A 25,822-nucleotide genomic window follows, 5' to 3' on the forward strand; every position below is an offset into this window, starting at 1 on the left:
AAATACATTGCCGCCAGTTTCTCCCGGGGAACCCACGGGGACAAAGCAAAGGATTCAAACATGCTTGCTGTGTTTGCTGTTCCCGAGCGGGAACACGGCGAGGCGCAACCAATCCTAGCAAGCGAGGTGTGTGTGTGTGCGTGTGTTTACTGTGTATACGTCTACATGGGGGTCGTTCGAGTCCGGTCCACCAACGAGTTGCTATCCTATCACCCGGACATCCCGGTGAGCTGCCCGGTGGGGTCCGGTGCTTCACAAGCGGCACAGATTGTCCGAATCGGGAATCGGGGGGGGGGGGAGGGAAAAAAGCGAAAAAGAAACGGTAAAGCAGGGGCACCACCGTGATCGTTAGCTGGCAAACGAGACACACCCAGCCGGTGTTGTTGGTTTAGCATTGACCATTGACATGGACATATCCTGGCGTTGACACGGTCTCGCGTGGACCGGCTGGACAAATCTCACGCTCATGCTTCATGGTGTCTGGGGATTTTTCTTCCTAGTTCCCAGGTCCCCTGTTGTTGCACCTGGAGCTCGCTGTGGATGGGGGTTGGACCGTGTCGCTCCGGTCTTTGTCAAGAAGTAGAGAGTGACCGCCACTGCTGACACTGACAGACTGAATGGGGACCGATCGGGAGTTTGAACACCAGAAGAAGGGTTTTTTTTGGTGTGTTTTCAATCGAAAGAACAAACGACAGAACCGAACCGTATTGGTGTCTCGCCGCCAGCAAAAGCAAACGGGTGCCAACAAGAACATCCGGAAACACGTCTCCCGGTTGTCCACGGTGGCCCCAACCCCCTAGATGCTCGGCTAAATTTAATGACATAAAGATGGTTTCTCCCTTGCAAGAGCTTAATTTCATTGGTTTTTAATTGAATCGCTATCAGGCGGTCCTCGGTAGCTTTGGTTCCGTTCCGTGGGCCTTTCCGGCCGATTCCTATGATGCCGCGGTCTCTGGAGAATGAGCGAGCGGAGATGCGGGCTGCTGCTCCGTTCTTCGATTTTGTCTGGCCTATCGTGCGGTCCATATGCTGCGAACCCCGAGGGTACTGAGTTGCTGGGACGACAACGACGACGACGACGGACGGATTGACGAAACAGTGTCAACCGCTGGGGCGCACACTCGGCTGTCTCGGTCCACCATCCCCCCGCGGGTGGGATTGGGAAATTTGGATTATTTTTGGATCTTCTCTTTTGGTTTCTCGAATTGAAATTTATGACACTGTCCGTCTGTTTGGGGTGTCGGTCGAGTGAGAGAGAGAGAGAGAGGGAAGCAACCCCCGGGGGAGGAAGGGATAGAAATATTGCCACACGGAGAGACAGCAGCAATGCCGGGTTTGGGGTGGCCCCAAAAATGTTGGATGCCCTGTGGTGCTCCTGCGTGACGAATGATGTGCGGTAAGGTTGGTGCTCGTCTCGTCTCGCAACTCGTGGCGCACCTAAATTGATTTGTGACCGACTCCGGACCGACCGAGGAGGGAAGGGCCGAACGGGATGCATGCAATGCGTGGGATAGCTGCTCGCTTCGGGTAGTAGATATATGGAAGAGAAGATGATGACCGTTGGCGACCGTTTGTGTGAGTCGCGGTGAGCATTGCAGGGCGTGCAGTTCCGTGGAAGCAGTCCAAGAAGTCCAATAGGAGTTGGTTTTGGCAGTAGGCATCGCTTTCCAGTCGGTCGGCTGTCGGTGATCGATATGCTTGTGGATAAAAATATCATTCCAACCGTCTCCAAACCAACCAACCAACGTGTTTTCTCCAAACGAAAGCCACAATCAACTCGCTATCAGGGGGGGGGGGGGGGGGGGGAGGAGGCCGTAATGGTGACCGAATTGTGTGGAGGGCTTTTGGGGGGCCCTCCGTTTCGGTTGTTTGCTATTTTTACTATGGCGGTGTAATGGCGGACGGTAGAGTCGAGATCGATCAATATGGGATTTGTTTTTCTCGTGGAATCGACGTCCACAGCAAAGCAGTTCAATGGCGGTCCGGTCACGTATGGAAGTGATATCATGAGGAGGAGCGAGTTACGATCTGATTGGATTCGAATAATTCAAATTTATTGAAATCAGTTGGTGGATGTTATGTTAAGCTCCTAAAATCCCTAGAGACTAGAGAAATGTTTTGTGTCGATTTGCTGTCGAACACTTGTCGAACGAAATGTCGTTTTCCCAATATGCCTTTGGAGTAAGCAATTGGAGCTCCTCAAATCGTTCACCATGTTAAGAAGATTAGCCCGAGTCCGACCGAATTGTGACATTAAAATCATTGACCGCCATTCATCTTCATTCCTCGGGGGTATATTGAGGTTGCGGACATAAAGAGAGACAGAAGGGCAGAGGCAGAGCGCGGGAAGAGCAGCATCGGGGACCATCGGAGGTTCTGCATTAAATCCTGTACCGCACATTCACTGGCGGCGCTGGCCAGCCGCCAAGGGGCCATTGTGACGAATCAAATTCGTTGTTCGTCATGGCTGGCCGGTCGGTCGGCCGGCATGCATTGGATGGACGGACGGGCGAGGGCGTTAAATAAGTTCTGCTCAGCTCGGAAGTGTAATATATCTTCGCTCGCTGAAAGCTCCCTTTGCTGCCGGCTGACAGCAATTGGGGATGACACGGACGACAGTTTTCGGCGTGGTGGTGGTCGCGCCAGGGGACAGACGAGGGGAGGGAGATATGCCAGAAACATGCACGCGGCCCAAATTCGCATCTGTCGGTAGCACACGACGACGTCTGACGGACGCGGATGGCGAATACTGATGGAACACTGAGCGCCTGGAATGCCGTCACGTGCTGGTGGCATCGCTCGTACCGTCGAATGGTGCGCTCCTCTCTGTCTCTCTTCTCTCTCTCACTCTGTCTCCATTGATGTGTTGGTATTGTCGAAATGTTTGCCTGGACAGCTTCGAGCCAGAGGCCACATTATTGCGTACCAGCAGCAGTAGCAGCAGCAGCAGCATCGTCAGTCCTTTACTCTCGAATGTACACTTTCAATTAGATTTCCGCACTGCAGAGTTGCGCACAATGTGCATCGCAAACGAGTCCGGTGCGCTGTGAGGACTCAGATCCAAGCTTTGCCCTTGGCTAGTAGCGCGTGCCTGAAGGACTCTATTTCAACTCTATCTGACGCACAGGAAGAGTTGCGAGCTAGATTCAAGGACGGCGACGGCGCTGTTCAGGGGCCATTGGCCGTGACCACCGACCGACAACCTACCGGATGAGGAGCATTATTTAGTTTGGTGGTAAACGGGGGGGGGGGTGCGCAACTCTCTGTTTCGATGGTGGTGGTGGTTTCGAGTGATTTCGGAATGGGACCACAAATTAAATGAACCACCCTCGCGGGCACCACAGTGGGTGGTACGAGATGATTCGCGCCAGCACATTATTTGCATTACGAGGTGCCATTTGCATTTGGCACCTCTTCTCCCCCCAACCCCTCGCGGGTTCGACCTTCATTCTTCTTTGTTTTGTATATCTCTTTTTGCACCACTACTACTGGCGTCGCTGCTGCTGCTGCTGGGTGCATCCTTCGCCGAGAGCAACGCAGCAGACTACGATTTCGATTCGAGCACGCAGCAGGCGGTATTTATTTTACGCGAAAATGCAATCACAAAAACGGGTTCTTGCTAGTGTTGATGAGAATACACACACACACACTCAGCGTGGAGTGTAGTGGTGGTTAATCTCCTCTTCAGGTTGTGTTGTTGTGCTGGCGGCGGTTATATTACTTTTCAATCCCAGCAGCACACACTTCAATGTGCGTATTGATGTTTAATCGTATTGCCACGCAAGAGGCTCGAGCACCTGATCAGCGCGCGGTTGTTGAGCGGCAAACGATAACCACAAAACCAATAGCAGCGCACGAGTGCTAGTATCTGGGTGTGAGTTTCGTTTAAGATAAGTGGTCTTTTTTGTACGAACATTTTGAGTAAATTTTCAGTTGAAATTCGGTAATTCCTGTGTTAATAGATTCATCACATTATGTAGCAAACTGTAACACGGTGTAAAGATAATATCGTTGCGAAGAAGTATCAAAAAATTATTTCCAATAGTTTTGTTCCTAAATTGCTGAATTACAAGTTTAACAGAAACAAAACGTAATAATTAGTGCATCTATTAATTTGAAAATAGAGCGGCAGATTCGTCAACAGAAAATGCCAATACTCGTCAACCGATTGCAAATCCCACCGGTCGGTGAAACATTATCCTGAACTCATTCTCACCTCTAGACACCCCTCCTGGATAGCGCAGATAGTCCCGCGAATGTAGACAGAACCATTGCGCACACACCCGTTCCACACAGGTGCCTGTCGATGACAGGTGGTGGTGGTAAGTGGTGCAAAGGTCCTGAACGAACCGCCCGGACTGGCTGGCTGGCTGCTTGCACTTGGGGATTGCGCGCGGTTTAGCCGTGCTCGTGAACCGTACCGGGAAACGCTTAATTTCCGTCAAAGTGTAGAGCACAAATCAGAAACCGGGCCCGGTTTGATTTGCGGTGACCCAGTTCCACGCGACGACGAGAGGTGCGAACCAGTCACCAGTTCGTTTTATTTGCAACCGAATTCAATTTCAATTTGCGGTGACGATCGTCGGGCCGGTCGGGCGCAACACTGATGGCGACGACCGCGCGCGCGGGTGTTCCGGTTCCTTTTTGGTGGAAGCTAATAGTTTGCTCCGGGAATCAAACGCAAATCAAACTCCATTCCATAGTTCGTTGGTTTAGTGTTGTGTGTGTGTTTTAGATTAGAAAATGCGTGGATTAATTAAAATGTTTGTTTGAATCTCGTTTCTTTACGAGATTCGTCTATTTGCGGCGCAATATGTAACTCGTTTACGGCTTCTATACGACCTGTATCGTTACAAGAACGTGCAGAGCGACTTGGACAAAAAAAGCGTAGATTGTATTGGCGGCGAACACGACGCAGGGCTTCGCATGCTCAGAAAGCTCATCTCATCTCGTTCGTGCACATTTATGGCTTGCAGGAACCATTGGGACCGCCGTCGCCGTCGTCGGCTTTCGGTATCGTTTTCCCCCGAGCGCCATATTGGGTAAACAGGCGGCTCAAAGAATTAGGCTTCCTCTTCTCGGGGCATACTATTATGTAGCCTTTTACGCCGAAGCGGCGCTGCTGTGGCGCCGCCAGTAATAATCTTTCCCTTTGGGCTGTCTCCTTGCGCCCGCACGGACTCGTTGAAATGACCGAAAAAGGGTATCGGACAGACCAAGGTCCGAGGGTCCCGGAGCCATTCTGGGCCGCTATCCGGCCCGGTGGTCGTCGCACACAGCAAGAGGTGACGGTTGGCGTGCTAGTAATCTTCCTGCGTTCACACAACGAAGCACCTATCTGCAACATCAGATCAACCCAGCACGAACGATGGTGGCGATGGTGGCAATGGCGTCGTGGGCCATCATTTATTATGACACATCGGTTGGCGGCTCGCGCTCTCACGGGCCGGTGTGTGTTGTGGCATCGTGCCGTCACCGCCGCTGACAAATGATGTAAACTTTTCTCGGGACGGATGAAGCCGTCGCCGTGCCGTGCTGTAAGTGTCACGCAGGGTTTGCGGTCATGTGAGTGCCCACATCCAGCAGGCGTCGTCGTCGTCGTTGTCATCATTGTGGACGCTAATCAAGTATATCGTTCCAGGTGTATCGACGCCATTTGTGGCTTTGCTCGTACACAGTGCAGTGCTGTTACTTGTAGAGCGTACGGGGCAATTGGTTACCATGGAGATGACGAAGTAGAACTCATCCCTTCTTCGCGATCAGCAGCTATTTGATGGTTCGCAACGCGTCAAGTAATGCGCGTTACGCAACTTTATCTCACTGATTGAACAAAAATTTGGATCAACATTTGCTCATCGAACCGCTTGATCTAACGCCAATTCCGTCTCGAGTGCCAACCATGGGCTGAACGCTGGATTTCGAAAACTAAAATCATAAATAAACAAATAAATATTCACCTCCCTCGATCGACGACTGTTTGGCGGCCATTAAGCGCGAACGTCAAACATGATGTCACTTTCCATCGAGAAGCAGTTTTGGTCGCGTGGCGTTAAAGGGGCGCCGCAGACCCGGGCGATACCGCGCGTGGATATGGTTTGACGATCATCATCATCATCATCATGATCATTGTCGTCGTCGGCGTCATCATGGCCGACACCATGTTCCAAGGGTGGGTGTAGGAGTCTGTCAGCTTGAACTGCTGCTGCTGGAACGTTTATGTTGTTTTTTCCTCCTTCTCTTTCTTCAATTTCTAGCCCGTAGGTGGGTGGTTGGGTGTATGTTGGCGGATGTTTTACGCATCAAACTCGTTTCTCGCGGGCCCCGGGTTTTTAGCTAGTGCGGTTTCACAGCACATCATGCAAAAGCCATCAAAAAACACTTGTAGAGCGGTCCTGGTCGGTTTTTGGTAGTGGTCCGCCTGCCTGTTTGGCCTTTGGCCATTTGTAAATGGCGCTAGAGACTCACACTTTATCGCTTGAAAGGAGAAAGGAGAACGGGGCAGGGAACGGGGTTCTATCTGTGTTAGGTTCGTCGATCGCGCTGTGAGGTCCCTGAGGTAGGAGATTGAGGATTTTCAGCATCCCATATCTTCACCGACCATCACATCAGCCAGGGGCCGGTTGGTGTATGCTTGTAAACATTTCATTAACAGATAACAGTCCGTTCGCAATCTACCGGTCACTGCGGTCGGTTTTCCGCTCTCAAGATAGGAAAAAAAAATCCCTCATTTCCCGGTGTAACATTAACAATCACGAAATGCCGGCGTTGAGTCACTCCGGTCGTACCGGATGAATATTTTAATAAACGTAACCACAGTGCATCTCGGGAGGCGCTGACGCTAGTCCGTCGGAAATTAAAACCCCCCTCCAGTCCCAAGGGGAGGAAGGAGTGAGCGGAAGAGAGTGATGCGGTGACCCCACTCAAGATCCTGTTGGCACACAAACACCGAGCGAGCGACCCTGGTTTTGCGGTCAATGCTGGCAAACAATTGCGGTCCACACCGAACCAGCCCGGGATAACGGTGGTTCCGTTCGTCCTCCATCCGGGACCAACGATCCATCCAGCTTACGGTTTAGGCGAAGCGTCCCGGATCCGCATCCTGGGCGCGCTGGACGAATGATGGTACGATGGTACCGTGGTGTGGCTTGGGTTTTTTTGGGCTCTCGGCTGCTCGTCCCAAGAATAATGTAAGCTGTTCCAAAAATGCGGCCCTTCTGGAGCAAAGGAAACTGAAAAATGAAACGAGAAAAGAACGGAAAAATCTACCACCGCGCATACCCGGGACCGGGGCGTCCAACTAGCCGTTCGTTGCTACGATGGCGAGCAACGCCAGCTTGGACGGCCAGTAGCCTAGTGAGCGCACTTTCTTCCATTGTTTGCCGTTGCTTTAGGATTAATGAGGGTTTTTCTTTCGCCCCTATCTCTTTCTCTCTCTCTCTCTCTCTTTCTCTCTCTCTCTCTCTCGCTCTGTTCGCTGGAATGCGTTTGTAAAATATTTCTTTGGCCATTTTGACGCCACGCTCTCTAGCTGGCCAGAGCTTGTGCCCCCGTGGTCGAGCTTTTGATTTCGTTTGTTCTACATTCTCGGCAAATGGCCTCCAGTGCCCTCGACAACTGTCCAGCGCCAACTCAGTTTTGATGAGTTGTTTGTGTGTGTGAAGGAGTTTAATTATTTTAATGTAATGGTCGCTCGTTCGCTCGGAAATTCTAAATCATTCGTGGCTCACCGAATGGGTTGGAAGAAGCCTTAACTCTTAACGACAGGAACAGGTTAAGCACTGTCACAAATCCCCTGGTTGGTGTTGTAAGGTGTCTGGGGTTTTGGGAAAGTTTTCAGCTGGCATTAAAAGGTAAGCGCAGAAGAGCGTTCCCGGTCGGATCATAAACGTAAATGATTCATAGCGGTGGTGCACGACGATTGTGGTCAATCGAGCATAGCTTTTGCCGGGCCCTAGGAGCTATCAGGGGCTCAACTCCTCACTCCTCGGTCGGTATTAATGTGCGCGATCCCGCATTGAGCCTGAACCTAAGAGGTGCTAACCGTTAAAAGTAAGTGCAGTAAGCGTACCCGCGAATGGTCCGGCGTTGCGGTGCGACGGGCAATGATTTACGCTACATTTAAATCTAATTCCATCAAAGCTACGAAGCTGAACGAATGTGAGTGTCAGGGGGTGTGGTGGAAAGGGGGAGGGGGGTCGATTAAGTTTTATCGACTTTTCCCCCGTCCCAAGCGTGGCGTGTTGATTAGCGCAAGTCCTTATCCTGGTCACGCTAGTCCAGCTCCGGGACGCATGAACATGATGCTCACCATAAAGTAGCTAGCTAGCTGGAACATGAGCTCGTGTGGGTTTGGTGCTCGTTCCGGAGCAGGTTAATTTGATGAACTTCCGGTGGGCGAATTGAATCCTGGCTCTGCAAAAAAAAAAAACGAGGTTATTCTCGAAGGCTCGGCGCGGATAATGCTTCTTTTTATGCCTTTTCTCGCAATCCTTCGCGTGCGCTATCCATTCAGCTCGCTGAGCGGCCGGTAGTCGGGGCTTAAATATTTATACTTCCAATCATTTAAAGTTCCCCTATTAACGTCTGATTCATTCGGATGGTTGAACGGTCGGAAGGATCGAGCGAGCAGAGGCGTCGATCCTCCTGGTCTCGTCGTGACGAGACGAACAGTTTCAGCGGCTTAACGGGGCTTATGTTTACAACCATCTCTCTCCCCCCAAACCAGACACACACACACCGTCGCTTGGAACCGGCGTCCGGAGCAGCGTTTTGATGTAGTCGAACCGGGCGGCTTTTTGGAGCCGTTCGTTCGTTCCCGTGCGAGAACAAGATCGTTAATGCTTATGGATCGTTTTCCCTTTCCTTCGCTCCTCGTGCCCTCTCTCTCTCGCCTTTCCTCGTTTCAAGGTCATCTGAAAATGCGTCCAAGTTCCACGGAACGTTTCACGGTTTGGTTCCCACACCAATCGCAATCGGTTGTTCCGCAGATCCGCAGTTTCCACGAGGAAGAGGGCGACAATAAGAGGGGTTTCGAATCCGGTTTCGAGATAATTTTACACTCGATTGCGCACTGCCTGTCTGTCTGTCTATGTGCGTGTGTGTGGGGTGGCGCTTGGGGTTGTGTTGTTTGCGGGAATATTCTATTCCTGGCCGCTGGTATTATGGTTCTGCGTGGGTTGAGGAATCGATAATGGCTTAATTGTTCGCACTAGGGCGCGGTAGGAGGGGCTTTTCCTTGTTTTCCTTTTCCACAAAAAAAAACCGGTGAATGATCAAATTTTCTTTCGACGCGGACACGATCAACAACCATTCAACTGGTCAACAGAACCGCCGTTGATTCAACGCTTCTTGGCGCGTGCTATCTTGGACCGTGTATCTCGGGTCAGTCCGGGTTGAAATGTCCAAAAAAAAGTGTCCTTTTGTGCGTTCGGAGAGGATCAAAAGCAGCAACTTGTTGGGATGGGAACCGTTTTTTCAAAAAAAAAAAATAATATAAAAAAAACAAAAAAGCAACGCACTAGGCACCAGGTGCCCATGGCCTAAACGGTTCCGGACGGACCAAAAAGGAATGATTTCCATTTGTTTGCTTCTTACCAACCGGTTGTCACCGGCACACTGTCCGGTGCCATCGTGCCACTCCGTCTATTCCGTTTCTCGATTGCAATTCAACGAAATGGGCGCCGCGGCGTCTTCAATGCGGCCTGGAAGGTACGCACCTTTGCCTGAAGAGGATCGCATTATGTTTCTCCCTTTTCCGTGGACTCGCAAGACGTAAGAGAATCGCGAGAGCGAAAGGGAAGGAAGGGAAGGTAAATTGGTATCATAAGGAATTATCGTACGGCGTCCCTGGGCCGCCCAGGCAAAATAGGTTTACAGCGTACAACGCCCCATTACGACAGATTTGGCGCTGTCTGGAAGTTTCCTCGAAGAACCCAGCAACACGGTCAGCACCAAACCTCTAAGCCTTGTCGAAGACGAGCCCTGCCTTTGGCTGGCCGGTTGCATAAAGAGGACATACCGGACCGTGCCGTGGCGTAGCGAACCGTAAAATCCTGTAAAACGGCGAATCGTTTGATGTTGCGCCTGCTGCTGCTGTTGTTGTTGTTCTTGTCGCTGTCGAATCGCGGTTGCTGGAAGCAGATGGCCGCTTCTGGGGGCAGGAGGCAGGTTTTTGAGGCCCGCTACACCTACCAACCTGGTACTTGAACCTTGACTTGGCCCCCCGCGAGATGGGTGTTTGGCAATGTTAATTCGCAATTAGCGACCGAGTGGAATGGTATTCCCGCGCTTCCTTTTCTCGCGCCATTTTTTATGGGCCTGGCTACCGTTAGGTTGGTCTTCGGTTGACAAAACACACAGGCACACGCACAGCCAGTTTTTGGGATAAAAACGGTCAAATGGCCGCGATTTTTACGATTTTACTGAACGCATTTTGTTTACTTCGATTCCGGAACTAATTTTGGGCTCGATTTTATGGCTACGCGAGAGCGATCGAGTTTGGATTGGTTTTTTTGGGATGTTTTATCCGGAATCCGGTGCATTACTGAACGGTTAGTGAGAATGGTTTCCCCGTATAGGACGCCCGTACTCGAATATAGTACGGGTATCGATTGCAAACATGTTCCGCCAATGCCAATGCATTTACTGGAAACTCAATCTGGTGTGGAATCGGGATGCAACTTTGCGCCAGACCACGACTCTCCAGCAGTCCTGTTCCGGTATCTCCTTGTTGCTGGTTCATTAAATCACCACTAACAGGCCAAAGTTTTCGGACACTAACCTTCAACTCCTATCTAACAACATCACTCGATACTCACCAACTGTTCGGTCGGAGGAGGATGATGATGATGATGGCGGTATCCGGTCCGTTCGCTCGTGGTCGCCGCTGATCACATTCCCCGAAACGAGATGCCGGTCAGCAGAAGAATGAGCGGGAATGTTTCGTCGAGTTCTAACCAAAAAAAAGGACCAAAAGTGGGTAGAAGGCGGAAAGGGGAGGAATGGGCAAAAATGGAACAACGAAGGAATGGAAACAAGCAACGCACAGGCGAACCAGAGAGCACTTCCATAATATCCTCTGACAAATATTCGATTACCGCCATCAACGATGCCACTTACCTTCATCAGCGCTGGCGTCAGCAGCAACACCTACACGCGAAAAAGATTCAAAAGTTTCGAAACGGGACGGCGCGGCTAGCGCGGATCGGATACATAGGCCAGCCAGCCAGCCAGCCAGCCAGCCAGCCCGCCAGCTAGCCCGGAGGGCGAGCGTGGAAAGCGACGGAAAAAAACAGCGAGGATTCCGCAAGCTTTTCGTCTCTCAATTTTGTTTCTGCTTTACTCATAAAAACAAAAACCGCCTCAAACGAAAGCACCTCCCTCTTCAAAACCTCCTCTTCTACACCTCCATCTTCTCCTAATCCTGCTCCCGTTACCCTTGTTTGACGAGATAATATTTCGCTAATAAATTCTACTTATTCTATTGTTTTTTTTTTTCGGTATACTTTCATCGTTCTCACTATCTCTGTCTCTCTTTCTCGTTCGTTGCAGATTCACCGACAGTCGCCGGAGTCGCTGGAGGCCAATTTTTCGTCGGACGGAACGACCGGCTGGGACCGAGGATGTCTAGATTACGGTTCAGTTTCCATTCCGTTTTTCTTTTTTGTTTCTTTTTGTTTGATGTCACTCTCGCAACATGATTCTCTATTGGGTTGGGACGCTCGACTCGCCTCGCCTCCGGTGCAGGAAACTGGAGCCTCCATCAAACGCCGCGGGTTGCGCGGGAGACATTCGCGAACGGGACACCGAACTGTCACTGTCATCACTTTCATTCGATGACGATGATTTCGTTAATTTCGTTTCTTTCGCCTGCTTTCGGCGGTTTACGAAGTCATTTGAATCGATCTCGGTTTCGGGTGTGTATCGGTGTAATTTGGAGGAAAATAATTCATTTGCAAAAACGCGAGAAACACACCCCACGAGAAGATGAAGTTGGTGAAGCTTTTAAATTGTTTTACAGATTTAATTGGACCTGGCCAAGAAGTATCCCAACAACAGTAGTATCCTGCAGATCGTTTCACACAATGTTGTGTGTGTGTGTTTGAGGCAGCAAAACATAACTCAAAACACTGCAACCATTTCAGGACCATGTTCTCTCGGTTTCGTTCTATCGCCACTTTGGGGTTTTGTTTGCGGAATACCCTCCCAGTGCCATACTCAGGGCGGTGGAATGCATCTAGCAGGCGTAGAAGCGCAATCTGGCTCCAAAGCCCCCGGAACCAACCAACGGTTAGACCCGTTCCCCGTACCCCGATAGCAGCGCTTTTTCGCAAACAATGGAAACATTTTTCATGAAAAGTCATGGAAAACACTTTTTGCCGTTGTCGTGTGTGTGTGTGCGCGCGCCTGTGTGTATTGTCACTATTTCAAATAAACGGCTTCACACATTCTCCACTTGCTCTGGCGCTGGTGCGATCAGACGAGAGACAAACGCTCCAACAGAGAGAGTTTTCAGCATCAGCAGCCTCAACGATGGTATTTTTTTTTGTAAACCTTTTTGCTATTTTTGTTCCCCCGTCTACTTCAACTACTACAACCGAACTACTACGTGCCATAAAGGCTGATAATGGTGCATGGTTTGATGTATGGCTATCGTTCGCGTCCATATCCTGATCCTGACACATATATTCGCACTCGTTCTCTTTCTCTCTTTCTCTCTCCGTTTATCTCTATCAATTCCGATAGTCGAATGTGCCGGTAGTGCAGTGTATCACATCCATAAATTAAGTAGTGGTTTAGTTAACGTGCTTCGTTTCGAATGGTCGCATTTAATGGCCTTCCGACTACCTGACCCAATAATGGTTGAATTGACCACGATACATCCTTTTTTAAATTGAAGTTCATCAATTAAAGTGACCAAACACCTGGTACCGCCGTGCAATCTCATCGTGATTGTTTGAGCCTCTGAGATGCTCAGTACCCGAACATAATGATGCCCGCTGACTGGTATGCGCAGTATTTTTCCTCAAAAAATTCAACCACAACAAAGCAAACTCTGACGCATAAAACTGATGCCGCTTACGCCATTTTATCCCCCTTACCTCTCGAGTTTAATTGACACAAGCGAAAAATACGAATTAATTTACACCGACCGCCAGGGCAAGGGGGCTGCAGAATGAATGAAAACTCATAACAACACCCACCTCCGGGTGCAGTTGTTGCTACTAACGCTGATGCTGAAGTTCACTTCTCACGCGGCACGTGATCGCGGGCGGTTTTCTTATGTCATGCGATCGCTTTGCCCATCACAATCCGTCCTGTGGTTGCTTTGATGAGATGGTTTGTTTTTTTTTGTTTTCTTTCTCTGCGTTTGCCTGGTTTTTGCAAAGTACAATAAGAAAAAAAGGTTTCAGTTACAGGGCAGGCCGCGCTGAGGAGGCTGGATCCCCAGCAGCAGCTGGCATGAAATGAAAATGTTTAATAGCCAACTTCTCTCTCTCTCTTTCGTTCGCTCGAAGGTGTGTTTTAGTAGCGCGTGAGTCCGTGCGAGTACAGCAGCCCAACAACAGACGGTTGTGGTTCGTGTGAGAGATGATACCCTAGAAGGTTTACTACTTGTCCGCCGTTGTCTGTTCCGTGCAAAGGCACAAAACCATGCGGTAGGAGGAGAAGAAGAAGAAGAAGCCGTAATAAGTGTGTGCGCGAGTGCTTTGTACCCACTGTGCTTTCCAGTCTGTGTGTGTGTCTTTATATTGTATGCGTGTGAGTGTACAGCGTGTCTGCGTGTGTGCCGTGGAGTGAGAGTAGAGCGGAGAGGATTGTGTCATATTTTGTGGTAGTGCTCGTCGTAGTAGTCGTTGTGGTGGTTTTTGTTTGAAAAAGTGTTAGAAAAAAAAGGGCCAGTGTCCGCCATCGTGGTAAAAGTGAAAGAAGCCAGATTCGTCCACCGCCATTTACCCTTTCCTCGCGCCTCGGCACCTCGGTGAACCCGTGTTTCGTTTCGAGGCAGAAGACGGGGAAGAAAATTTTCGTGGAAAACCCAATTCGTGGGGGGGGGAGCTTTTCCGAGAAGGCGAGGTGGTGAAGCCGACGAGAGCTATAAAGTTGGTCCCGGTCCGGAGGTCCCGGTGCCAAAGGAAGCGTTGTCTGCAGCAGGAAGAGGAAGCGCGACGCAAGAGTAAAGTGCTCGGTAATCGGTTGTGGTGTCGCCACCGACCGGTGGTAGTAACACCAGGGCGTCTGAGGCCTGGAAAGGGTAACGATTAGCTGCGTGGCGGCACAACAGATGTAGAGAGAGGGAGAGAGGCAGAGAATATAATGCAGTTCCCATTCGGTGGTGGCGACGACGACGACGACAATCAGCAGCAGCAGTGTGGGTTGCAAAGGGAACGGGCTTCATTCCGGTGAGGTAACCACCGGCAACGACGACGACGACTACTACTACGACCGAGTAGTAGTAGCCACTGCAATTGCTGCCGGCACTGCGGTAAACCGTGCTGCGGTGATCAACCGCAATATTCAACCCCCGCGCCCCGGAGGTGGGGTGCCAAGTCGTCTGCCAGGAGTCTGCCGCCAGGGGTCGTGTTTTTTGGTCACCATCAAAACCGCAACCGCACCCTGCAGCGAGCCCGCTGAGCCCTCGTGGTCTCGTTCTGAGCGACGACGGCGACGAGGTGAACTGCGCAAACCACGCACCAAACACACCAAGGTAAGTTTTACTTTTCCGATTTTACCGAGCCACTCTCCCCGCCCATCCGCGGCCAACTCGATTGTGTAGCGCGGCTGGGAATCTGTCACACGCATGACGTTTTTGAACCGGATTGAGAAGACGGTGGCGTCACGCGGTCATCGTAACAGCAAAACCGAGTTCTCTCGCGCACCCCCAAAAAACATGGCGATTTCATGGCGGTGGACAGTTGCATGCAGCGGACAATGAATCCCCGGGGCTCGGGCTGCTGAAATGGATCGTGTGAATCCGTGGACCGTGGTCCATCTTCATCCGCGCCCTCGTCGTTGTTACTCTGGTAACCTAATTTACGTCGCTCTTTCGTTAGCCGCTCGCTGCGGCTTGACGCAATCACAGTCGGCGCAATACGCACGCCGCCTCCCAAATGCAGGCCCCCGGGGGAGGGGGGAGTGTTGACGTAATTTTAGCCCAGATCTTTTGGGAGGTCTGCCGCTCGCGGACGCCGACGAATCTCTTGGGACTGCCTGTGCCAGCTGGAGGCAGACGACCTCGGTTGCCCTCTCGGGGAACGATTAGGCAGCGCACCAGCGAGAGTGCCACGATACACTCTGGCCCCCTCTGGTCTGGCTGTCGTGGTCTGACAAATCGATCCCGGTTCCTGCCCGGTGCTGCGTCTCGTAAAACTGTCAACGGCGTAAGTGAATTGATGTGTGCGTGCCTGTGTATGTGTGTGTGGAAGGAGGAAAACAGAAGATGGACAGGGTTCTTGAACGCTTCCGATATTTAATGGAGCGTCACAACAAATTACCGGCCATAATGGGTGTGTCGAGCTTCCGAGTCGAGTTAATACTGGCTAATCGGACACTAATCGTTGCAGACAGGGGTCCGGTAGCAGATCCGTTGCATGGAAGTACTCGAAGGACAAGGTTTTTCGTGGAAATAAATACGTGAAATACGCGCTAAACATAGGATTGCGTTCGGTATAACCATGAATGAATGTTAGGTTAGGAGCTGTCGGGCATGAAGTTCATGTTCCTTTACAGTAGTTTTGGTTATGGGACTAACTGTTGGCTACCAATTTCCATTGAAAAACAGAAAAAAATCTCTATTTATTGCTAGTAGTTCATTCCCTATTTTCTTATGACTAACCATATTGCAACTTGAAAATTGGAGAAGAACTTCATTAATGAGAAAACAAATTAAATACCCCAAAAATAGAAAAAAACGGTTACCACTTGGAAGGCCTGAGAATTAATTCTAAAAAAATTGTTCATTTTTTCCAAACTTGCTAAGAAAAATTTTCAAATATTTTGCGAAACCTGTGTTAGCTTTGTTTTAAAATGATTTGAAATCATCACTTCCAATGTAGCGTAACTTCGTGATTCGTGATTTTTTAGTCAGTGGTCAGTAAACGGAAAAGCGGCTTGCCTATTTAAATTTGGAACCTAATTCTTTTTCACGTTTTACGATCATTTAAATCCCATACGATCCGTCCTCTGCTTGCGACTCCAAACCAAAGACAGTTCTATTGCGAACAGTATCGCTGTAAAGGTGTCACATTCTTTCTCATAGAGATACATTGTTCACTCCCCTGAGCCTTCCTGGAAACTAGCATACTCCGGACAACGTTGACGTTCGGTTTGGAGGCACCGTCGCCTTAGGCCAAAAGTCAACTCCACCTCCGGTTCGCAGATCGCACGACGCGCACACTTCCGTGCCAGAGTTGATAAATCACGCCACGAAACGATTGGGTGTGTAGACCCCTCTACCTCCTCTTCCTCCTCCCTTCACCATCGAGTTAGTTGGGCTCGCGTGAGCATAAGCATAAGCGACGGGCACATGAAAAAAAAACAGCTGACACACCCCAGACTCACTAACAACTAGATAGAGAGAGAGAAAGAGAACTTGAGACACAGTCGAAGCCTTCTGTCCTCCGGCACCGTAGAGAGGGGGAAAAACGAGAAAAGGGTTGGCCCGCCAGACCGGGGCCCGGGTCAGCTTAAATGTCACCGACGGAAAGGTAATCAATAAAGCATCTACTCTACGCCATCGCTCGTTACCGGCACCGGTGTGCTGCTGGTGTGTACCGCTGGCTTGTCCTGCATGCGGTCTGGCACTACTGTTCTGGGCCGATCTGGGGGTTTTCTTTGCCTTCTTTCTGTCTTCCGTGGCGGAGACTAACCACTGGACATTTCGGGTTGGTAGTAGCAGCAGCAGCGCCAGTAGCAGCAACATACGGTCCGCGGATCACCGGTGAAGCATCGACGGTTTGGGTTTGGTTTTTGAGGTTTCCCACGAACCTGCGATTCGATTAGCTTACTCTCGGATGGGCTCATCGTCGTCGTTGTTGCCGCCATTCTTGGCGTTGACATTTACCCAGCTCCCTGCACGTTAGGGTACCAACCTGTGGGCGCACTTTGTGTGTGTATGAACTGTCTGCATGTGGCCCTTCTGGCGTCCCCTAACAACAAATCACGAACCGCACGGTGCACACACACACATACATTAGCTCTGTGGTCGATGAGCCTTGGCCAATTGGTCGGTACTCGATGGAACCAACTGGGTGGATTGATTTCAATCGTCTCATGGACCGCGACGACGACGACAACCGGCCTGCCGGCTGGCTGGCCGTCGAGTGTCGTGACCGTTTTGGAGATGCTCACGAGGGACGTGATTGGAACGAGCGCACGATTTCGCACCCGCAGCACCGCTTTAGCAGAACAATAGTGAAAGTAAAGGCTGTGGCGCTTTTCCATCATTGAATTTAGAAAGGGCAACCAACCAATCCAACCAACCAATCCAACCAAAACCCAAAGCACTATAGCCACCAGTGACCGTGTTTTCGATGTGTTTGACGGTCCATTACGCCGCTGCCGCCGCCGCCGGTTGGTCGGTGTTTGAGTTATGGCGAAGCCGTTAGCAGCAGAAGCATCACCGGCTAGTGGTTACATTGAAATATAAATCAATTTACGCCCGGTTCCCAAACCCCTCGCGTGGTCCAGTAATTCGATTTCACATTTTACTCCGCAAAAAAAACACGATCGGTTGGCTTTGACCTGGAAACGATACCTCGATAAGGCGCACGGCACGATGGCGAGATGATCTCTCCCCCTAGTTAGCTTTTTCTTTTCTGTTGGGGACAGACAGTTTTCCAACCGATTTTCGCCGCAAACTCCGCCAAACTCTCGGGAGATTTGAAGATTTTGTGAAGCGGCCGAGACGCATGAACGCAAGACGGTCCACGGGACGGTCAATCATTCGTCCCGATCCAATGGCAGCTGGCTAGTTCCCGGCTGACAGGGCACTTAATATATCCATCACACGGGATTAAAGACATAACTTTTGCGCCTTTTCGTGATTTGGTGATCGACGTGATTTGGTCACTCAAAAGCACGGTTGCCTTCTGCCTTCTGCCGTTGACCTTTCCTGTCGTTGACTTTGCGTGGATTGCACGCCAGGGCCATGGCGCAAAGTTGTTTCGCTAAGCACATCGCTCAAGCGACGATGGCTGAGCGGAGGAGTTCTGCTTCCGACACGCACCACTCGACGCACTCGGGATGTGGCACAGAGCAGAAGCAACAGGAAGCATCTGTGGGGAGGATGTATGCGCCAAACTCCAGCACCGGCTCCAGGGAAAGTCCAGAACGGAGAGGAGAAATAGAAGAAGGAACAGCGACCACTGGATACTACTACTCATGGCAGTGCTGGTGGTGGTGGGCGATGTGAATATTTATGAGAATCGAATGTTTTGGATCGGCTTCGGGCCGTGCTCCGACCGAAAGTGAACCGCCGCGTACTGGTCGTTGTTTATCCTCCCCCCCCTCGAGGGGGCGTGCGGGAAGATGGCCAGGCCAGGTGGTAACGGTGGCGTGGAAAATGGTTCGTAGCACCACGGGGAAATGCCTACCGGTACTGTGTTGATGCGGGAATTGACTTTGATTTTCTTGTTTGCTGCCACAAATTGATGCCTTCCTTTGGTCCGTGGCCTTGAGCCCCCTCTCCCCTCCCTCTTTTGGTGTTTTTATTATTTATTTCCATGTTTCAATAGCACACTCCCCCCGAACAAACTGAAAGAGAGTCTCCAGTGGCCAGTGGATGGGATCGCAAGATGAAAGATTTTCTTTTGCGTTCTGATGAACATTCCACAGTCACTGGTGGTGCGCCATGTTTATGCTGTTCTGGTTATTGAATATCGATGAACTAGTATTTCGGCACTCCTCTCTTCTCTTTCTTTCCCTTTCACAAAATCAATCATTCACATTGGAGGAGGGCATCGGTCTGCCCCGATCGATCGATCGATGATGACCGGACCTTGGTAGGCCCTGGCTAGAGAATCGATTTTACACCAGGGCTGTGCTGTGGCTTTTGTGTGAGTGATGGAAACACGGAAAAGAGCAAGGGCACGGGTGCACGAAGGAATATTGATTCATTTGAATATGATTTGCATTTCAATGGGATGACAGAGAGCGGCCACCGGTTGGCGAAGTGACGCCAACACCGTCGTCAGCAGTAATCATCAACTCAACAACTGCTTGACTGCGAAATGTCTGTGTGTGCTCTGGCATGATGAGCAAATCAGTCTTCTTCCTGATGGTGGTGGTGGTGGTGGTCTGGCTGTTAATTGAATTAATCCCAGACATTTTCCCGTTTAACTACTTCCGCGATGACCGCGATCCTGTGAGATGGTCCTGTAACAGACAGTTACGAGCGCTTTTGTTGCTGGTCCTGGACCCAAGAAAACGCATGAAACACTGGACTTGGGTATCCTTTTGTAGCGAGTTTGTTGGAAGGTGTCAGACAGACGACAGCAGCCAATAATACACAGCAAAGGTCACGTTGGATAAACTTTCGGAAGAAATTATTCATACACCACACTTACACGCACTCGCACACATACTCATGCACGCCGTATGTGAACTCCGGTCTCGAGCCCTCTCGATTCTTCTTTCTTATCCGTACGATCGGATGGTCGCACCTCGACAACCACGCGGCTGGCGGCTTTCGCCTTTCGTATAAGCGGATAAGGACGTGACGGTCATACCGGAGTGCCACCAACAACGACAACGACAACGACGACGGCGAGGGTTGCCCATATCGGAGCGCGGTACGGATCGGATCGGAAACGGTGCACGAAATGCGATACCGGTTCCAAAGCGAAGGAGGGGAGTCCAAGCATTATGATGGGACGGAGTGAAAACGGATCGATTCATAACGTCGTTATGGTTCTAGGGCGCGGCTGGGATGATGTGTGCTGCTCCCCGCCGTGTCTGGTTTGGTCTGGACTGGGGACCTGGGAGTCGACCGGCCCGCCGAGTCGATGAACTCGCCGATCGCGACAACCAACCATTCGTAGTGACATATCCCCACCCCATTTACGGGTTCGATCCCTTTCGCTCGTTCGCTGGTAATGGAATCGGATCAGATCAGATCGGAGTGCCACGCGGTTATCGACCGTCCGTCATCGCCACGCAAGGAATGTTATGCCTTACCGTCGTGTGTGCATCTCGATACAATCATAATGCATGTTGCAACATGGGTGAAGAACATAGCATCGGCCACAATAATGGTTTCACTTTTACCGGCTGGCAACACACGTTGCACCGTCGACGGTCGACCGATGCACATTCCGATGATGCTCCCAACTCCCAAAGGGCTCGCGAGAGAAATCACTCTCCAAGAGGGGGGCAGACTCGTACCATTTCTCCTCCGTGCGTTACTCGGTGCGGTCGGAGTGACCGAGAGAAAGGGAAATGTAATGTACATACATTGTTTCTACGACTTTTCTTCGATTCGACCGTGTGAGCGACAGGCCGGGCGATAACTGAAGCTTTTTAGATGCGTGACGTGATCGTGATTTGGCCACCACCAACCCCGGAATCTATATGTTTTTATGCGCTCTAATGCGCGATCGATTCGTGTTCGTGCGAGTTTCCCAGCCCAGTTTCTCTCGCCCGCCCGACGGCAGGACGGCGACATTTGAAATTCAAATTCCCGGTGCACCCCAAAAGCCACACCATAATTGTCCGGCTTCCGGCGTCCTTTGGAACATAGAAATTGCAACCTCACCTCACGCTGGTGTCGCGGATGTCCAAACATCGTTCACTGCAAGTGTCTTGATGGGGGAGGCGAAAGTGCTGTGATGCGGTTGGTCGGTCGGAAGCGCACCGGTGAACCGGAAGCGAAGCGTTCACAACCCATCGTCATGATCATCGCCATCACCATCACCAGCAGCACCGGAACGTCAAGTTTGGTGGTTGATTGATTAAAATTCATTGCGTGCCGCACACGCAATCGCTTCGCACTAGCTTCCCCTCCTTCCCGCTTGTACCTTTCGCAGTTCCGGCCACCGGCCTGCCATGTGACGTGCCGTGTTTGGTGGCAGGCCAAAAACCGTTTTGCCAACCGCCCCGTTTTGGGAACGGGTTGAACGTTTTAGCTATCGTGTCCTCTCCACGGGGAGTACCACACGGATTGAAACGTGAGCAAAAGGGCGTCACGGACCCCAGGAGTCGAACCCGAACCTCTCTCTAATCAACTTCCCCTCGCAAGCGAGTGCCGGCGAGCCGCTATGGTGTTGGCGCATGCTTTTATGCTTCGATCCTTCCTTCCGTCGTCGTCGTCGATGGCGTCGGTTGGTGTGAAACCCGGTAAAGGCCGGGTAGTCGCGGGCTTATTGTGATCACTTTCAGCAGCTGCCAAGTGGGGAGGAATGGACGATGTTCGGTGGTCGAGTCGACGTTGCGTCGTCCGGCGTTGGACGTGAGTGAGTACGGCCAGGGATGGATAAAAAGCTGTTCATTGATTGATTGGTTGGTTGGAAAGTTTTTCAACGAGTACGCAGGGCAGGGCAGGGCCACGTCACCGTGGTTTTTTGCGCCGGCTAATGACATTCGTTTTCGGTGTGTCAAACGAGTGTGGCGCTAACAAGACTCACAACTCACCGAACGTGCCGCCCCGATGTTAAAACGCGTCTATTGAGCACGTTTTGTATGCACTTATTTGCTGATATGGTTTGATTTTTGGCTACTAGAAGCGAAGGAATGTCTGCTGATATAAGGTCTATGAGGGTTTTGCGAAACATTTTCAATTGGATTACGCATTTACTTTTGCTACTCATTTGACCGTAAGTTGCGCATTTAATTGTTTCTATCTGTTTTAGTTTAGTTTGATTGTATAATAGGTTAAGCATATTATGACTAATATTTGCACTATTTGTAAATGATTTTATGCCCTTCATGACTTTGGAACTGTTTTTGCTATAATCTGCGGTTTTATTATGAAATACTGAAATTTTGAATTACTTTCTCTGTACATAAAGAGCAAGGTAAACTGCCTATATACTTTTTTGTAATTATCGCTGTTAGGAATTTTGTGTGTTTTTATGCATTTTGAAATACTAAATTTTCATTGAAATGAAAAAGATGTTTTCCGATATCCTGCAAGCATTATCTGGAATACACTCATATCAGTGCACTTCTAAAAGAAAACTTGTCTTTCTGTGCCTTGTTATTTTTGTGAGATTTCACATGAGCATAGAAAATTGTTGCCGTGACTATACTAAAAACACTATTACTAAAATGCATCGGATGTTGAGCTTTTATTTATCATCTTTTATAATTAATAAATCTGGCTTATTTCCTTACATAAAACTCATTTCTACTTCTACAAGCTTCTACTACCGCGTACCTACGCCTCAAAGCATAGATCAATGATTTGCATAGAAATTATGATTTCTCATTACTTGTTCCAGTAATTAGTTAGATTAGTATGCTTTAACGGATGAGTGATGTCCTGGCTGAAGTCCTCTGACTACCACATATTGTTGTTGACTCAGGTTGTTGACATTCCCTGTACCGTACATGTGTGCAAGCCTGTCCTGTAGTGTATGGAATCGATGCTGGAACCGCGATGTTAACCAACACACCCCCGGGCCCATCAACAAATACATTCCCGCAGAAAGGGCTACTTGGCAGCAGACTCTGTTAATTTATGCTTGCAAATTTGATGAAAGACAACCGAGCGGCCAACAAAACTCCTTCCCCGATTGCCCATCGACATTCAATTAATTTTCCACAAAAGCACCCCGAACCCAGACCGACCGACAGAACCGAGAGCATCCAGCATTCCGCGGTCGACACGAGTGAGTTTACGGAGTAAAAATTATGAATAAAAATTAAATCAAACAAGCGCTTCATCGCAAAAACACAACATAGGACACACACAGAAACACACTCACAAACAAATGATGCCTATACGGCCACACACACACACAGGCATACAGGTCCCGCGTTACGCCGCCACCCCTTTCCTGACGGTGCTTTCCCGATGCTCGCTCAAAGCCCTGGCAATGAGTTTGTAATTAAATTTTAATCTGATTTAATCACGCTGTTGCATAATTTAAGACTACGTTTAACAGGCTCTGAGCTCAAACAGAAAAAATAAAAGGGAGAAAAGTGTCCACAACACAGAAAGTGAAAGAGAAGGAGAGAGGTGTGTGTGTGTGGAAGGGAGAGATGAAAGATGGAGCTCTTCATCTCTTTATGCTGCGGCACCGGAACGTTTATGCGCTGCGGCGGCGGCGCTTCTTCTGCTGCTGGAGAAGCCGGAGAAGCCGGAGAACGGAAAGCGAAAGAGTCTTCCATCGGTCTCTGGTCTTTCGAGCATCTGCCGTCCGCCATCCGCGCGTGTGCATCACATCATCTTGCGTGTGTGTGTGAAGCGAGTCTGTTGAAACAATAAATTCATCCTAAGCTGATGCTATTCGCAACAGAGCATAGCAGAGTGGCGTAGGTAGCGGTAGCGGTTGCTGGCTGGCCGGCATGCAGACAGAGAACGTTCCTTATATGTTACCCCGGGTGTTGTGAGGAAGCGGGAAGTGTAAATTGTGGGAAACTCATAAACGAAACGCCAAGTGACAAGATGAGGCTGCTTCTGCTGTTGCTGTTGCGGCTGTTGCTGTTGTTTTTTTTTCTTCTTCTCCAGAAGACATTCCGTCACATAAAGCGGAGGCAGGGGCGGATGAAGAAGGCGTATGTTTGATGTCATACGCTGGTGATTCAATTTATGGCCGTTAAAACTGCTTACCACCATCACCACCAAACCATGACGCGGATGGAACGACAGACGGTAGCAGTTCGTAAAATTCAAAATTTGGTAAACAATCATCCATAACCGGGGGTGGCCGAGATGCCAAAATAGTCGAGCGCGTGGGGGCTGCCAGTGATCGTTTTACAAAACAACGCACGCACACACACGCGGGATGTAAAGCACCGCATTCAGCATTAAAAAGGGTTGATCATTTGCCACCAGAAGTACAAACGTGCTCGCCTAATCGCTATCGGAAACACAAAATGGAAGCCGTGTTATTTAATTAATTAAATAACTTTGAATGTCCGCTTTCGTAAACGACCCCACCACTCCCATTTCTGGCCCGAGAGATCCTTGTTTGGTTGGGTTTTGGGCGTTTCGCAAAGCGTAAGCTTCAAACCATTCTTTCAACTTTATCTTTTTCATCTTTTCCATTGGTGGGCCTTCGCTCTTCGTTGTTTTTTTTCTTCTCTCGCTCGTCCTGATTATGTGACGCACAAGCAAAAGCTTCTCCGCTCCGATGAGGAGAGATAAATCCGTTCAAGCGAGGCTACGCACAAATGATTAATTCCTTGGAATTGCTCCCCCAAAAAGGGAAGGAGACTGCCAAGGCTTTGGCACATTTTTCCCTCGCCTTTCCTTCTTCGCTTCTCCAAGGACAGAGGGTGGAACAATTATCCTTTGGCTTAAGTGTGTAATGAGATCCTTTCCGTCGTTTCCCCCAACCGTTGGTGAGCGGAGTCGAGTCGCAAAGGGTTTTACCACATTCTTGAGCATCGAGCTCTTGTCGGTCGTTGATGATATAATCTTAATGTGTATTTCTTGGAAGATGCTACGGGAAGGCCATCCTCGGGGGCGTGGACATGGACGCGAACGTGGGCGATGTGTAGCGCAGTGGTTGCAAGTACGCGAAAATATTCACGCCATTACTCACGCCACCGGCAATCAATTATTCATGAACAATCATTATTAAAATTCCCGCTGCTAGAACGATAAGCCATTCGGGACGAGACACAGGGAAACAGGGTTGACGTTACTGGTGCTTCGTCTTGACTCGTGACCCTTTTTGTTGCGTTGAAGGCACAGGACACGGTAAAGAATATGCTGAGGGTGCTGTAAGGTATGGTTTCGCAGCAGATGCAGATGATCAGAGTGTTTTTGTTAAACAGTTCTCCTCGGTATCGGTATTCATCATATTCATACTTTCAGCGTAATGATTGATTTCCATGGGAATATTCGGTCGCAGAGATAACAATATCGCGCCATTATGCAGCAAATGGTAGCGATCGATGGGCGAATTGCGAGTGGTATCTTCTGCAAAGGATCTTTATTCAAATGTTGTCATTCGAATGAGATACACACCTAGGAGTCAGTGCGTTACTGGAACGTATGTCTTCAATATTCGAATCAATATCAAAATCACACCAATGGTGACAGCGCGCAGAATGTTTTAATGTTAACAGCGTATATTAAGTGAGTTCCAGAATGCCAAGATTATGTACAGATCTGTACACACAAGAACGCAAATCTAAATCATATCGCGTGTTGCTCACACTTTTGCTTAACAGTTGAATGGCATATTCAATAGCTGTTGGATGAATTTTGCATAATTTTGCATAAAAGGCAAGATATCACCATTTGGAAAAGAGTTATCTAACGCCAATAAACGCCGCTTTTTAAATTGTGAACCAGCAATAACCCGATCTCATCTGCCTCTCAATTTAGGTTACGGAAGCTTTCCATTTAACTCGATCAAGCGACACAGAGATCGGGGATGTAACTCTGATGAAACATGGTTTATTGCTTTATTACTGTGTTCCACATTGAGCGGCTTGATGGTCCGGGTTATCGGTCATCGATCTGTCACCAAGAAGCGTGCCAATCGCCGCCAATGGCCGCCTGCTACGCTCCGCCAGACAACAGAAAACACAGTTAATAGCCATTGTAGGTCAGCAACAGATAACGATAACAGTATTACCGGGCAGATGCTTAACTCTACTCGCTGCTGCTGCTGCTTTCGAAACTGTCATCAATCTTCAGACTTTGGAG

General features: G+C 49.7%; 1 protein-coding gene across 4 annotated transcripts in view; it reads left to right on the plus strand.

Annotated features, from left to right (window-relative positions):
* Positions 1 to 25,822, plus strand: part of LOC125948786 (uncharacterized) — a 154,945-nt gene that overhangs the window by 5,475 nt on the left and 123,648 nt on the right. For 3 of the 4 annotated variants that reach the window (XM_049675180.1, XM_049675179.1, XM_049675181.1), the window contains exon 2: positions 13,518 to 14,707. The gene's annotated coding sequence lies outside the window, so the exon portion shown is untranslated. Of the gene's footprint in view, positions 1 to 11,554; positions 11,636 to 13,517; positions 14,708 to 25,822 lie in introns of those variants that run through there. The other variant, XM_049675182.1, reaches the window with a different exon arrangement.

The sequence above is a fragment of the Anopheles darlingi genome, chromosome 2 (genome assembly GCF_943734745.1).
Source record: "Anopheles darlingi chromosome 2, idAnoDarlMG_H_01, whole genome shotgun sequence".
In the NCBI taxonomy this organism is placed as follows: domain Eukaryota; kingdom Metazoa; phylum Arthropoda; class Insecta; order Diptera; family Culicidae; genus Anopheles; species Anopheles darlingi.